At 46.8% G+C, this 11,247-nt stretch overlaps 1 pseudogene across 1 annotated transcript; it reads left to right on the top strand.

The window, feature by feature from the left end:
* The first annotated feature begins 2,886 nt into the window (after positions 1-2,886).
* On the top strand, positions 2,887-3,615 carry LOC308233521 (small ribosomal subunit protein eS6-like; annotated as a pseudogene). Its single transcript has one exon. The product of its transcript is annotated as a small ribosomal subunit protein eS6-like (transcript).
* The last annotated feature ends 7,632 nt before the right edge of the window (positions 3,616-11,247 follow it).

The following is an 11,247-nucleotide window of genomic DNA, read 5'->3' as shown; positions in this document are numbered from 1 at the left end:
TGTGAGTGAATGTGAATATGTATATATGGTGTGAGCACATGGTCTGTGTCTGTAAGCATGTGTACATATGTGTGTGGTGGTGTGATGTGTGTGAGTGTACATGTGTGTGTGAGTATGCAAGTATGAGTGTATGTAGTGTGAGTGTGTATGATTGTGCATGTGTGTGGTGTGAGTGTACATGTGTGATGTGAGTGTGTATGTGTGGTGTGTGTGAGTGTGCATGTGTGGTGTGAGTGTGTGGGAATGTGCATATGTATATCGGGTGGGGTTGCCACTCAGGTGCTTCAGTCAGAGTGAGATGGAGTCTAACCCCAATTCTTGCTCCTGGTATCGTGGGTGTGCACCACCCCCTGGTGTTCACACTCTTATGTAATCCCACACCTTGGACATGGGCTCGCCTCATGACTTTTAGTGAACAGAATACGGCAAAAGTGATGTGCTGCCACTTCCACAATTAGGGGAGAAGAAAGAGGGGGTCTGTCTCTTGCTCCCACACACTCGTTCTAATGGAACCAGCACATGCTGTGAGCTGCCACGGAGAGGCCGCATGGCAAGGAGCCTGTGAGAGAGGCTTTGGCCAACAAGCAGCAGGTAGCTGAAGGCACCAATGGTCACCTACAACCAAGCATGAAACAGCTGAACCCACTGAGCCCAGCCAATGCTATTTGCAGACTGAGGGACCCCGGGCCAGGAGACCCTACTCAGCCAGGCCCCATTCCTGACCCACCTGCTGCATCCTCCCTCACAGCCAGGATAAATATGGAGAATTTGTTACACAGCCATAAATAACTAACACACTGGGCCTTTTCTTTGTTATTCTAAGCCTCATTTCCGTGCTGTAAAATAGAGATAGGATCGTGGGACATGCTTAACACAGTGGCTGGCCCCACAGAGAAACTCCAGAGATTTCCTTTCTCCTTTCCACAATAAAGGCAGCTCGCACGGTGCTCTTCCAAACAGCAGGTGTGGGGAGACCCTCAGTCAAGCTCAGTTTCAGGGCTGATGGAGCACCCACCCTCCCCAGCCCTGGCCCCTGGAGAATCTGAACCCTGAAGCTGGCTGGAGGGCAGATCTGATGAAGGCAGCTTGAGCACATGAAGTGTGCAGTGGCAGGGAGGTGGGGTGCTATTGACCTCTGCCCTCCTTATTCAAGGGAATAGGGCCCTCTCCAGGACCAAGGGGCTAGAGCCCCAACTCTTGGATGTTGGGTGTTCTCTGGACCAAGTCCTGACAGTCCCAAGGGCAAGTTGACTGCCTTTCTCATGGTGAGCCCAGGGAGATGCCAGCCACCACCTACGGCCGTGGGGAGGGGCACCCGGGCAGCTCCAAGTTCGTCCGTCTGTCCTCCTGTAGAGTGGGAGGCAGCTCCAGCTCTCTTCCTGGTGGCTCTCTGGCCAGCCCACCTGCCTCCCAGTCTGCGATCTCACTGGGAAGCTCCCAGGACCTGGCTCTACAGGATGGACCCTGGGAACAGTGTTCAGGGTGGGCTGTTGGGTCTCACCCTGGGCGGGGCTGACCAGGCCCCTCTTCTTCTTCTGTCCCTCAGGTCAGGCACACTGGCTCCCGGGCCTGTGAAGCATGAAGAACTCACCCTGAGACCCTCATGTGCGCCAGGCTCCACCTGGGTTTCTGCCTGCTTCCTCCTCCCTCAGCAACTGGGGAGGAAAAGTGTTGTGGACCCACTTTCTAGATGAGGAAAGTAAACCCCAAGGCTCAGAATCTTCAGCAGGGTCACACCGCAAGGTGGCAGTTCTTAAACGTTTTCTGACCCCAAATTCTTTGACCCTCCTCCCAACGAGAGGTGGTTCATGCCCTTTCTCTGAATCTGGGCCTGGGTGTGTGAACAGGAGAACACAGCAGGCCTGACACCTTGCCAGTAGGGGGTGGGCTGCAGGAAACTGGCTGTCTCTGTGTCCTGTCTCTTGGGACATTGCTCTTGAACTTGAGCACCATCCTCAGAAAAAGCCATACAAGGGCCCACCTAGAGAGGAACCAAGGCCCCGACCTCCAGCTCCGGCCAAGCGCCCTGCCTCCAGCCTGCCCACCAGGAGTGAGGACATCGTAGAAGCAGACCCTCAGCCCTAGTCAGGCTGCCCCAGCTGATGCGGGGGAGCAGAGCCATCGAGGCTGGGCCCCCAGGCCCAGGGTCCAGGGGACGTAGCATCAAGCCTGCTGGCCTCCAGCTGTAGGCTCCCAGACTTCCCATTGCAGTGACGAAGCCCGGCCTTAGTTAGTTGCAGTCTGGTGACATGGACAGTCTCAATTCCCTGTTTCCAGGACGTTCATGCCTCCCTCTCAGAGGACCCTTCCCACCCTGTACACAGCTGATTCAATCTGCTCCCTATGTAAGCCCAGCCTTCTCTCGTCTCTTACTTTCTCTGACCCAAATCCACAAGGACAACGCCAGAGTAGCGGCCTCTCTCACTGGTGCTTCATGCTCAAAGCGCCTCACCTCCACCCTGCCCACGCCTGGCCAACTCCTAGGAGGCGGACCAGGGCACGCCCCACAACCACTTCCTGGATGGGCGTCCGGAGGCTCAGCGCACTGATGCAGAGGCGGCATTTAGGACTCCCCCTCAGAGGGGTCTCTAGTGGCTTCACATCATTGCAAGTACTTGTTGGGTGTTCAAGGAGCGTGATTCTGTTCTCCTATTACCACAATGCCACCCCTCCAGGAAGAAGCCCACCTGGGACCACGAAGACAGCCACCGTGTCAGGTTTTAATTTACTTCCACATAAACTGAGAACACATAGAGATAAGACAATTAGTAAGAAAATGAAGAATCAAAACTGCATTCCCCCATTTTCACCTGATAAATTAAGATATAGTCAGGGCAGTTTTCTTAATAACACCTGCACATCTCGGAGGTGGTTGGCTGCTTCAGGATGAAACTGAGCGTCTCTTTCCCAGCCACTGGCGGCCAGAAACTCATTGAAGTGGACTATGAGCCCAAACTGTGTACCTCTCCTAAGAGTGTGTGGCCACAGCAGTTGCTGCTAATGCTCTGGGTGAACATGGAAGGGTTCTGTGGTTCAAATCAGTGGTGGGAACGACAAACAAGGCTTCCCCGTGAACAGGGTCCTGAGCCATGGCTTGTCTGCCTGCTGTTGAGGAAGGAGCAGCCCTGTTACAGACTACCGAGGGCTGGAGAGAGCAAGCACAGATCTGCACAGTGCCAAGCTCAGCGTTCTCACCTGGTCATTGTGGAAAAGGGGGAGAAAGATACTCCTGGTCTCTCAGATACCATTGTGCCTCTTGCCTGGGGCCCAAAAGAGCTAGCAGAACTCGCAAACTTTTCAGTTTCTCTAAGGAAGATGGTGTCTTCCATTGTGTTGTGAGAAAGCCCCTTGACAAAGAAGGTAAGAAACCTCAGACCAAAGCACCCAAGATTCAGCATCTTGTCCTGCAACACAATTGTTGGAAGATACAACGTACTAAGTAAAATAAGGAAGAGGCCGCAGAATATGCTGAACTTTGGGCTAAGAGAATGAAGGAGGCCAAAGGAAATTGCCAGGGACAGAAGGCCAAGGGACGTAGCCATCCTCTCTTAAAGCATCTGCTTGAAGTCTGAGTCCAGTCAAAAACGAGATTTTGTAAGAGTAACAACTAAGTAAGAACAGACATCAAAAAAACAACAAGCAATCAAAAAGCATCATGATTATAGTTTTGCAATTTCTTATAATTCTGTTGGGTTTTGCTTTATGCATCTTAAGGCAATCCTATATAATAAAGAGCTAATATGCTAACGGTTGTGACGCCTTCACACTGTAACGATCATTCAGCATAAGACTGCGTGCGCAGCGAGGCAGAGCTGCCTCGTTGCTCTGGAGACAGGGTGGAAGCAGGGAGGTACCTGGAGGAGGCATGACCATCCCATGGTGGGGAGGGCATAGGTGAGAGCCCATAGTGCCCCCCTCCCCAGTCCTTCACCACCCACCGCTTGCACTCAGCAGGCCCACCACCCACCTGCCAGGGGAAGGAGAGCAGCACTCAAAACTCCACAGCAGGCAGGAGGCTTCCAGGGTCTCCTCCAGTGCCATGATGGGGCGGAGCTGCTGCATTGCTCCTGAGACGGGGAGGAAGCAGGAAGGCACCTGGAGGAGGTGGGACCAACCCAAGGCAACTCACGTGACCAAGGGCGGGGCTTGAAGTGGCCAGAGAAGGCCAGAAGAGTCAGGAGCGGGGCCAGGCATGCTTGAGCTCTGGGTGGAAAGGTTAGGGTGTCAAGGTGGGGCCGCAGACGAGTGGGCAGGGTGTGCGTGAGTGGGCGGGACCGCACAATTTCACATCACTAGTATTTTATGATAGTCCAGGGCCAGATTGTTAAGTGCACACCCCTCTTAATTGCATGTTGCTCCTTTTAGAATAATGTATTGTCCCATATTATGTCCAAAATGTCATTTGCCTTACATTCTATTTTCTCTGTTATTAATGTTAATATTGACAAGTCAATAGGAGGAGTTTTTCCCCAGATCAATTGTTTGCAAGGACTGGTTGTGACCACTGACCACCAATCTCTAATTACCATGGAGTACCAGCTGTGCAGGGGCCCACCCCACAGAGTAGAACTTACTTCAGTGGAGCTGTGGTGCCCACTGAGTTTGTCACTTGTGGAGGTGGTTGGGTGGTGATTTTTTGATGTGGTCTGCTGGATGCACTGGCTCTGAGGCCTTCTGGGAGGTGTGGGCCAAGGTCAGCTTCCACCTGTGTTCTGCCCAAGGCCACCTGGCTTGAGCTACAAAGCTATCTGCTGATGGCTGCTACTTGTGCTGGGCTTGAAGGTGCCCAGGGGAGGCCAAACTGCAAACCACAACCAGCTGCTGCTAGTGCCAGGCCTGGGGCCACTTATCAAGAGGTATAGGGCATGTCAAGGCCAAATGTTGCTGGTTTGAGAAATTTTAGGAAAGTCTGAAGCGTGTGCCAAGACAGGCCATTTGTATGGAAATGCCACTGGAAACAGCTTGGGAAGGCCCAAAATTTGGGTGGAGTGGGGTCTCAGGGAATCACCAGGGCAGGGAAAAAAATGTTAGCCAGGTTGGTGGAAACTCAGATAGTGCCCACCTGTCTGCTTTGTGTGGGGAGGGTTCATCAAAGGAACCATGGCCTCTGCCAGCACTTTTGTGTGGGAGAAAGCTGCCCCTCCAGCTCTCACCCTGATGCCAGACAATTCTGTTTCTCCCCATATGTCCTTGGTGCCTTTCATATGCTATCCTGGCACTGGAACTCAAAGGGAGTGAGTCAAAGTAGGTTTGTGTACAGTCCCTTTAAGAGAAACTGCCTGGGACTCCAGAAGCCCTCTGTCTCACTCAGTCACAATCCCTGCTGGATTTTACTGCCAAAAGTTATGGGGACTTCTTGTCCCAGCCCTGGAACCCTGGGCTGGGGACTTGGTATGGGGCTGATACCTCTCCTCCTCAGTTGGGACCATCCAGTCAAGATATCTCTCCTGATTTTTATCTGCCAAATGTGGGTGTGGGTCAGCCTGTTCCACATCTCTGTCCCTTCTACCAGTCTCAATGTGGCTTCTCCTTTATATCCTTAGTTGTAGAGTTTCTGTTCAGCTAGATTTCGGGTTGTTCTGAATGACGGTTGTTCTGTAGTTCAGTTGTAATTTTGATATGATGATATCTATCTTTTAATAGGCAGGTTAATTTGCTATTCTTTTGTGATTATCAATATATTTAGACTTACTTCAGCTAGTTTATGTTGCAGTTTCTCTTTTCCATCCTAATTTTCCATTGCTTCTCTTTTAATTTTTCCTGCCTAGTCAATTTTTGCTTCTTTTATGGTTTTGGTGTGCATGAGTGGGTGGGACTGCACGATTTTGCGTGCCATGTCACTAGTGTTTTATGATAGTCCAGGGCCAGATTGTTAAGTGCACACCCCTCCTAATTGCATATTGCTCCTTTTAGAATAATATATTGTCCCATATTATGTCCAAAATGTCATTTGTCTTACATCCTATTTTCTAATAACCTGAAAGGAGGCTAGTTATTATTTTTCTGTTCTTGGAGTTGTTACCCTTGCAATTCCAAACTACATACCTAGCTACATTTTTCTCTGGGCAACCTACATTATTCATATCTCTATCTCTCCTCCCACCTAAGACAAGGCCTTTGCCCAACTTAATTGCCACTCATTTAGCCCTTCTCCTCAATTTGTTATTTCTTTCTGAAGTCAGTTTTGCTTGTTATCTTTAACTATGAAAAATAACTTTTAATTTTTATAATCAAAAGCAAAGCTTATCATAGTTTCTGACATGTTACATATTCCATACTCACCAGGTGTCCTGTATCTTAGTGGCCCCTCTCAGGCCATTTTTATTCTGTGAAATTTCAGGTAGCCCTCACTTTTCACAGTTCTGATATGAATGAATTTCAGTTGCCCTGATATCAAAACATTTCTTTGTTTCTAGTTTTCAGATTTTTTATACTATGATGCATCTTTTTGGGTGTGAATAACAGCAGTACATGGTTCAAATTTAAGTCACCATGATACATTACCTATGAGTATTTGCAAGAAACTGTAAACTTTCCTACTAACTCTCAGTCCACAGAACACGATCTGTGACCATGTGGTGTTTATAAAGCTCTATCGAGATTGCTCGCTGCATTTCATTATTCAATCCATGCAGACAGCAGAGCGTACAGTCGTGCTAATCCTAGTCTCCCAGTGACATTTTATAAAAATAGATTTTGAAAGGGAATCAAAATAACTGATTATAAAAATAACTGATTGGAAATCACAAGGCAGCACATTGACCAAAAACAAAATGAAAACTCAGGAAAGAAACAAATAGTGGCAAGGATGTGGAGAAAAGGGAACCCTTGTGCACTGTTGGTGGGAATGCAGACCGGTGCAGCCTCTGTGGAAAACACTATGTAGCTTCCTTAAAAAAATAAAAATGAAACTGCCTTTTGACCCAGTGATTCCACTTCTGGGAATATATCCTAAGAATCCTGAAACAGAAAGAATATATGTACCCCTATGTTCTTAGCAGTGTTATTTATAATAGACAAGATCTGGAAACAGCCCAAGTGTCCATTGGTGAATAAAAAAGCCATGGTACATTTAGACAATGGAATACCATGTGGCTGTAAAAAGGATGGAAATCTTATCTTTTGCAACAACATGAAGGGACCTGGATATCATTATGCTAAGTGAAATAAGCTAGTCTGAGAAAGACAGGTACCATATGGTCTCACTTATATTTGGAATCTAATGAACAAAGTAAACTGACAAACACAATAGAACCAGAGGCATGGATACATGGTACAGACTGACAGATGTCAGAGGGGAAATGGTGGGGCAGACTGGATAAAAGAAAGTGGAGAGAATAGCCAAAGAACAAATATGCATAGCCCATGGACATAGACAACAATGTGGTGAGGGCCAGAGGGAGGGGAGGGCAGAGTCTGAGTGGAGGTGGGTATAGGAGGAGGATGAGAAAAATATGTAATATTGTCAACAATAAAAATAAAACAAAATAAAAAAATAAACAAAAAGTGATAGTATACTAAACAGACTTTGAACAGGCAATCAATGTTCAAGTTACTCTTTACGAGTATCCCACAAGGACACTCCGTGCACCCTGCCTCTAGTAAATATATAAGGAAATGAGAAATATAGTGGAACTAGTACAATGTAATTGAAAATATTAGAAACATGGAGAATTAAAGTGTACCCTCTCGCAATCTGGGACCCCTCAGGGGATGTCGGACTGCTGATTTTGGCTCGATCCGCACAGGCTAGGCTCAGGGACCCTACCAGTGCACAAATTCATGCACCAGGCCTCTAGTATGCATGTAAGATCTTTGGTTAATCTCTTTCTGCCCTCCCCCTCCCCCTTCCCTCTGAGATTCATCAATCTGTTCCATGTTTCCATGCCTGTGCATTGAGTGTCTTCCCCCTGGTGGTCAGTGAGCATCATAGCTACTGGTCGAATGGTCAAATGGTCAACCATTCGCTTTTATATATATAGACTAGTGGCCCAGGGCACGGATTGATGCACATTGAAAGGAAATTCATTAGAAATATTTTAATATCGCTATTCGCCTTTTCTCTATAATAGAAGTGTCAACCAAATTCACAATCAACAATGACAGATGGAAGCACATGTGTGTTATTGGCACCAGTGAGAGCTTTATATGTATCAGGCATGTGCAGTCAACTTAGCCTTTTATAGATATAGAATAAACTTGCTTAATTAGACCTGCTTTCTGATGTAGCTAAACTTTTTCCAGCCCAGTGAAGCACCCCAACTTCTCTTCCAGTTAATCATCAGCACACAGCAATAAATATCAACATGAAGCAGATTATTATTATAGATCATGCAAGGAGAACAAAGGGTAAAATATGTATTTAACTGCAGCAGTGTTTGACTATATTCTTCACAGTGACAAAACCTGAAGTCATTTTCAACTTCCACCATTTCTGACTTCTTTTCAGTTGGGTCAAGTTTCTAAACTTTCGAAATCTCCATTTTCCAGCTAATGAAAAGAAAATAGGATTCCACTGAGTCTCCTATCTGCCTACTCCCGGACTTCTGTGAGGATCAAATGAGATGAGGCACAGGAAAATGCTTCACAGACATTTGGTTAAAGTGTGAAATGTTTGCACCTGGCTATAAAGCAAGTAGTGTTCTTGGGCTGAAGAACCTGCAAGGAGGCTAGCTGTTGCTAGGGAGAGGAAGCTGGGTGTTGCTATGTGACAGCATTACCTGGCGCCCAGGCTGGACTGGGTTGTGGGCCTCATTTTGCACCATGGGATCTCGGCAGCATTGGCTGCAATTTGGTGGGCTGTGGCTCCGGGGTGGTGGCGGGGCCTGTGTCCCACTTGGAGGAAGCTGAGTGTTGCTTTGTGGGTGCCAGGTCTGCGGTGCTGTTTCTCTGTGTGCATCATGGCAGATCCTGTGTTGAGTGTCTTCCCCCTGGTGGTCAGTGAGCATCATAGCAACTGGTCAGACAGTTGTATGCTTAGCATATTAACCTTTTATATATATAGATGACAAACAGTAAAAGTATTATTCAATGACTTCACAAACATTTTTAAAGGTAACTGAACAACTGAAGTTTGTTGCATTGGTCATTCAGACGCTTCTTCAGGAGTTCAGCTTGCAGGGCTATCTTTTGCGTCCCATGCTCCTATGCACAGCAAGGACTGAACATGTTTCAGTAATAGCTCTTTTTCTTAGCACCTGACTGACGTATCTTTTGCAGGTTTTGTATGTTTACTTCATTTTCCAGTTTAGCATAATATGAAAGTTGAGTAATAATTATTTTCTATCAGCATTTTGAAATTATTACTCCATTTGCTCTTAGCATCTCTTGCTGCTGGTGGAAAGTCTGTTGTCACACTGTCATTCCTTTAAAGGTAATCTTTTCTCTCTTGTACTTTTACCTTATTTGATTAAGTGAGTGAATGAGTGAGCAACTGAGCGATTTTACGTTTTTATTTTGAAGTAGCTATATATTTATAGACAATTGCAAATAACACAGAGAGGTCTCCTATCCCTTCACCCATCTCCTCAGTGGCTCAGCTTACCTAACTTCAGTACAATATCAAAATGAGGAACTTGATATTGACACAATGTGTGTGCAATAGCTGTATGCCATTTTAACACTGGTGTCCATGCATATGTCCACCCTGACAACCCAGATACAGCCAGTTACAGCCACAGCCACACACCTGCCTCAGCACTAACCCCTAGCAGCCATTCATCTGTTCTCTATCTCTAAAATATAATTGTTCAGAGAATGTTTTATGAATAAAATTGTCTTGTCTGTAACCTTTTGATATTGGCCTTTTTCATTCACTGCAATGTTTATTGTGTCTAACAGGCATTTCCCTAGTGGGTGGTGATGCTGGACATCTATCTGCTCAGTGCTTATTTGCCACGCATATATTCTCTTCAGTGAAATATGGCTTCATGTCTTTGGCCCATTTTCTGTCACTTTTCATTTTCCTTCTATTTTCACTGGAAATGAGCTCTGGGTTTTTTCCTTTCAGCACTTAAAGTGTGTCACTCCACTTCGTTCTCCATTGTCTCCAATGAGAAGTCCCCCAGAGTCTCATTGTCCTCCCCCTACAAAAGGCTAGTTCCTGACTGCTGCCAAGCTGCTGTTCTGTCTTCAGTTTTCATATTTTTTACTATGATGTATATTCTCATGGATTTATTTAGGTTTTCCAAGTTTTGAGCTTGCTCAGCTTTTTAATGTGTGTGTTTATGTTACAACTATAGCCCCTGATGCTCCTTTCTACCTCTAGGAACAGCTCATGGTGACTGCAATAACCACCCCCAACTCTCAACATCGTTTGCCCATCACGTTGGAGCTTTATAGTCTTAAATCCCACCACCTTTCCGTCTCCCCATCTCAAGAATACTTTATCAATAACTTACTCTATTACTCATACATATATTGCCCCATCACACACATTATTCTGTAAATTGGCACTAACACTTGGAACACTCATAAAGAAGACAAAGTTTACCTCCCATTTGAGAAAACCTCTCTCTTACTACAGCCCCATCATATCTATGTCCACCCCATGGTGGTGTCACCATATCATTGAAAAGCACTGACAGACAGTTTCCCCACCCGTCTTCCTCACGTCCATTACTCTCCTGAAGCTCCCTGTCTTCTCAAAGGCTGGAAGCCCCAGACCACTAGGACCCTTCTGACTCTGCCCCTGCCATTACTCTCTCAGCTCAGGTAGGAAAGGACATTAACCTCCATGCTGCTGACCTTCTGGAATGCTGCTTCCCAGACCCACTGGTGACCTCTGATTTCACTCTGTTCGGTTACACACATAGACACCTTATCACTGGGTTTCTTCACCACTCAGGAATCACTCCAGCTCTGAGGTCATGCCCTCTAATGTTGTTCTTGTGGCCTATACTCTTCCTGCTTGTCCACCTCTCCTCAGTCTTTCTTTACCTGCCTTTTATGCCCCTAAAGATCACGCATTTTTTTTTCATCCTGCAAGTCCCTCCTGAAATCATTTTGAACTCTACACCCAAGGACAGCTTCCAAACCTGGCCTCTCAACATTTTTCCATCTCTGCCTATCAGGCTCCAACACTGAAGAAGCCACCACCTGGCCTCCTCTCACTCCCCTAGGTCATGCAGCACTGCAATGGGAAGCTGGGTAACTGTGTGCCTTGGCTCCTGGACAAGCTTGTCTCTGCTATCCTCCCGGCCCGTCAAGGCTGCTGCAGGAGTCAGTTCTCCATCCCTCACTGGCATA

The sequence above is a fragment of the Plecotus auritus genome, assembly GCF_963455305.1.
Source record: "Plecotus auritus genome assembly, chromosome: 9".
Lineage (NCBI taxonomy): Eukaryota > Metazoa > Chordata > Mammalia > Chiroptera > Vespertilionidae > Plecotus > Plecotus auritus.
Note: the sequence above shows the minus strand (reverse complement) of the source record. Positions and strands in the feature narration are given on the sequence as shown.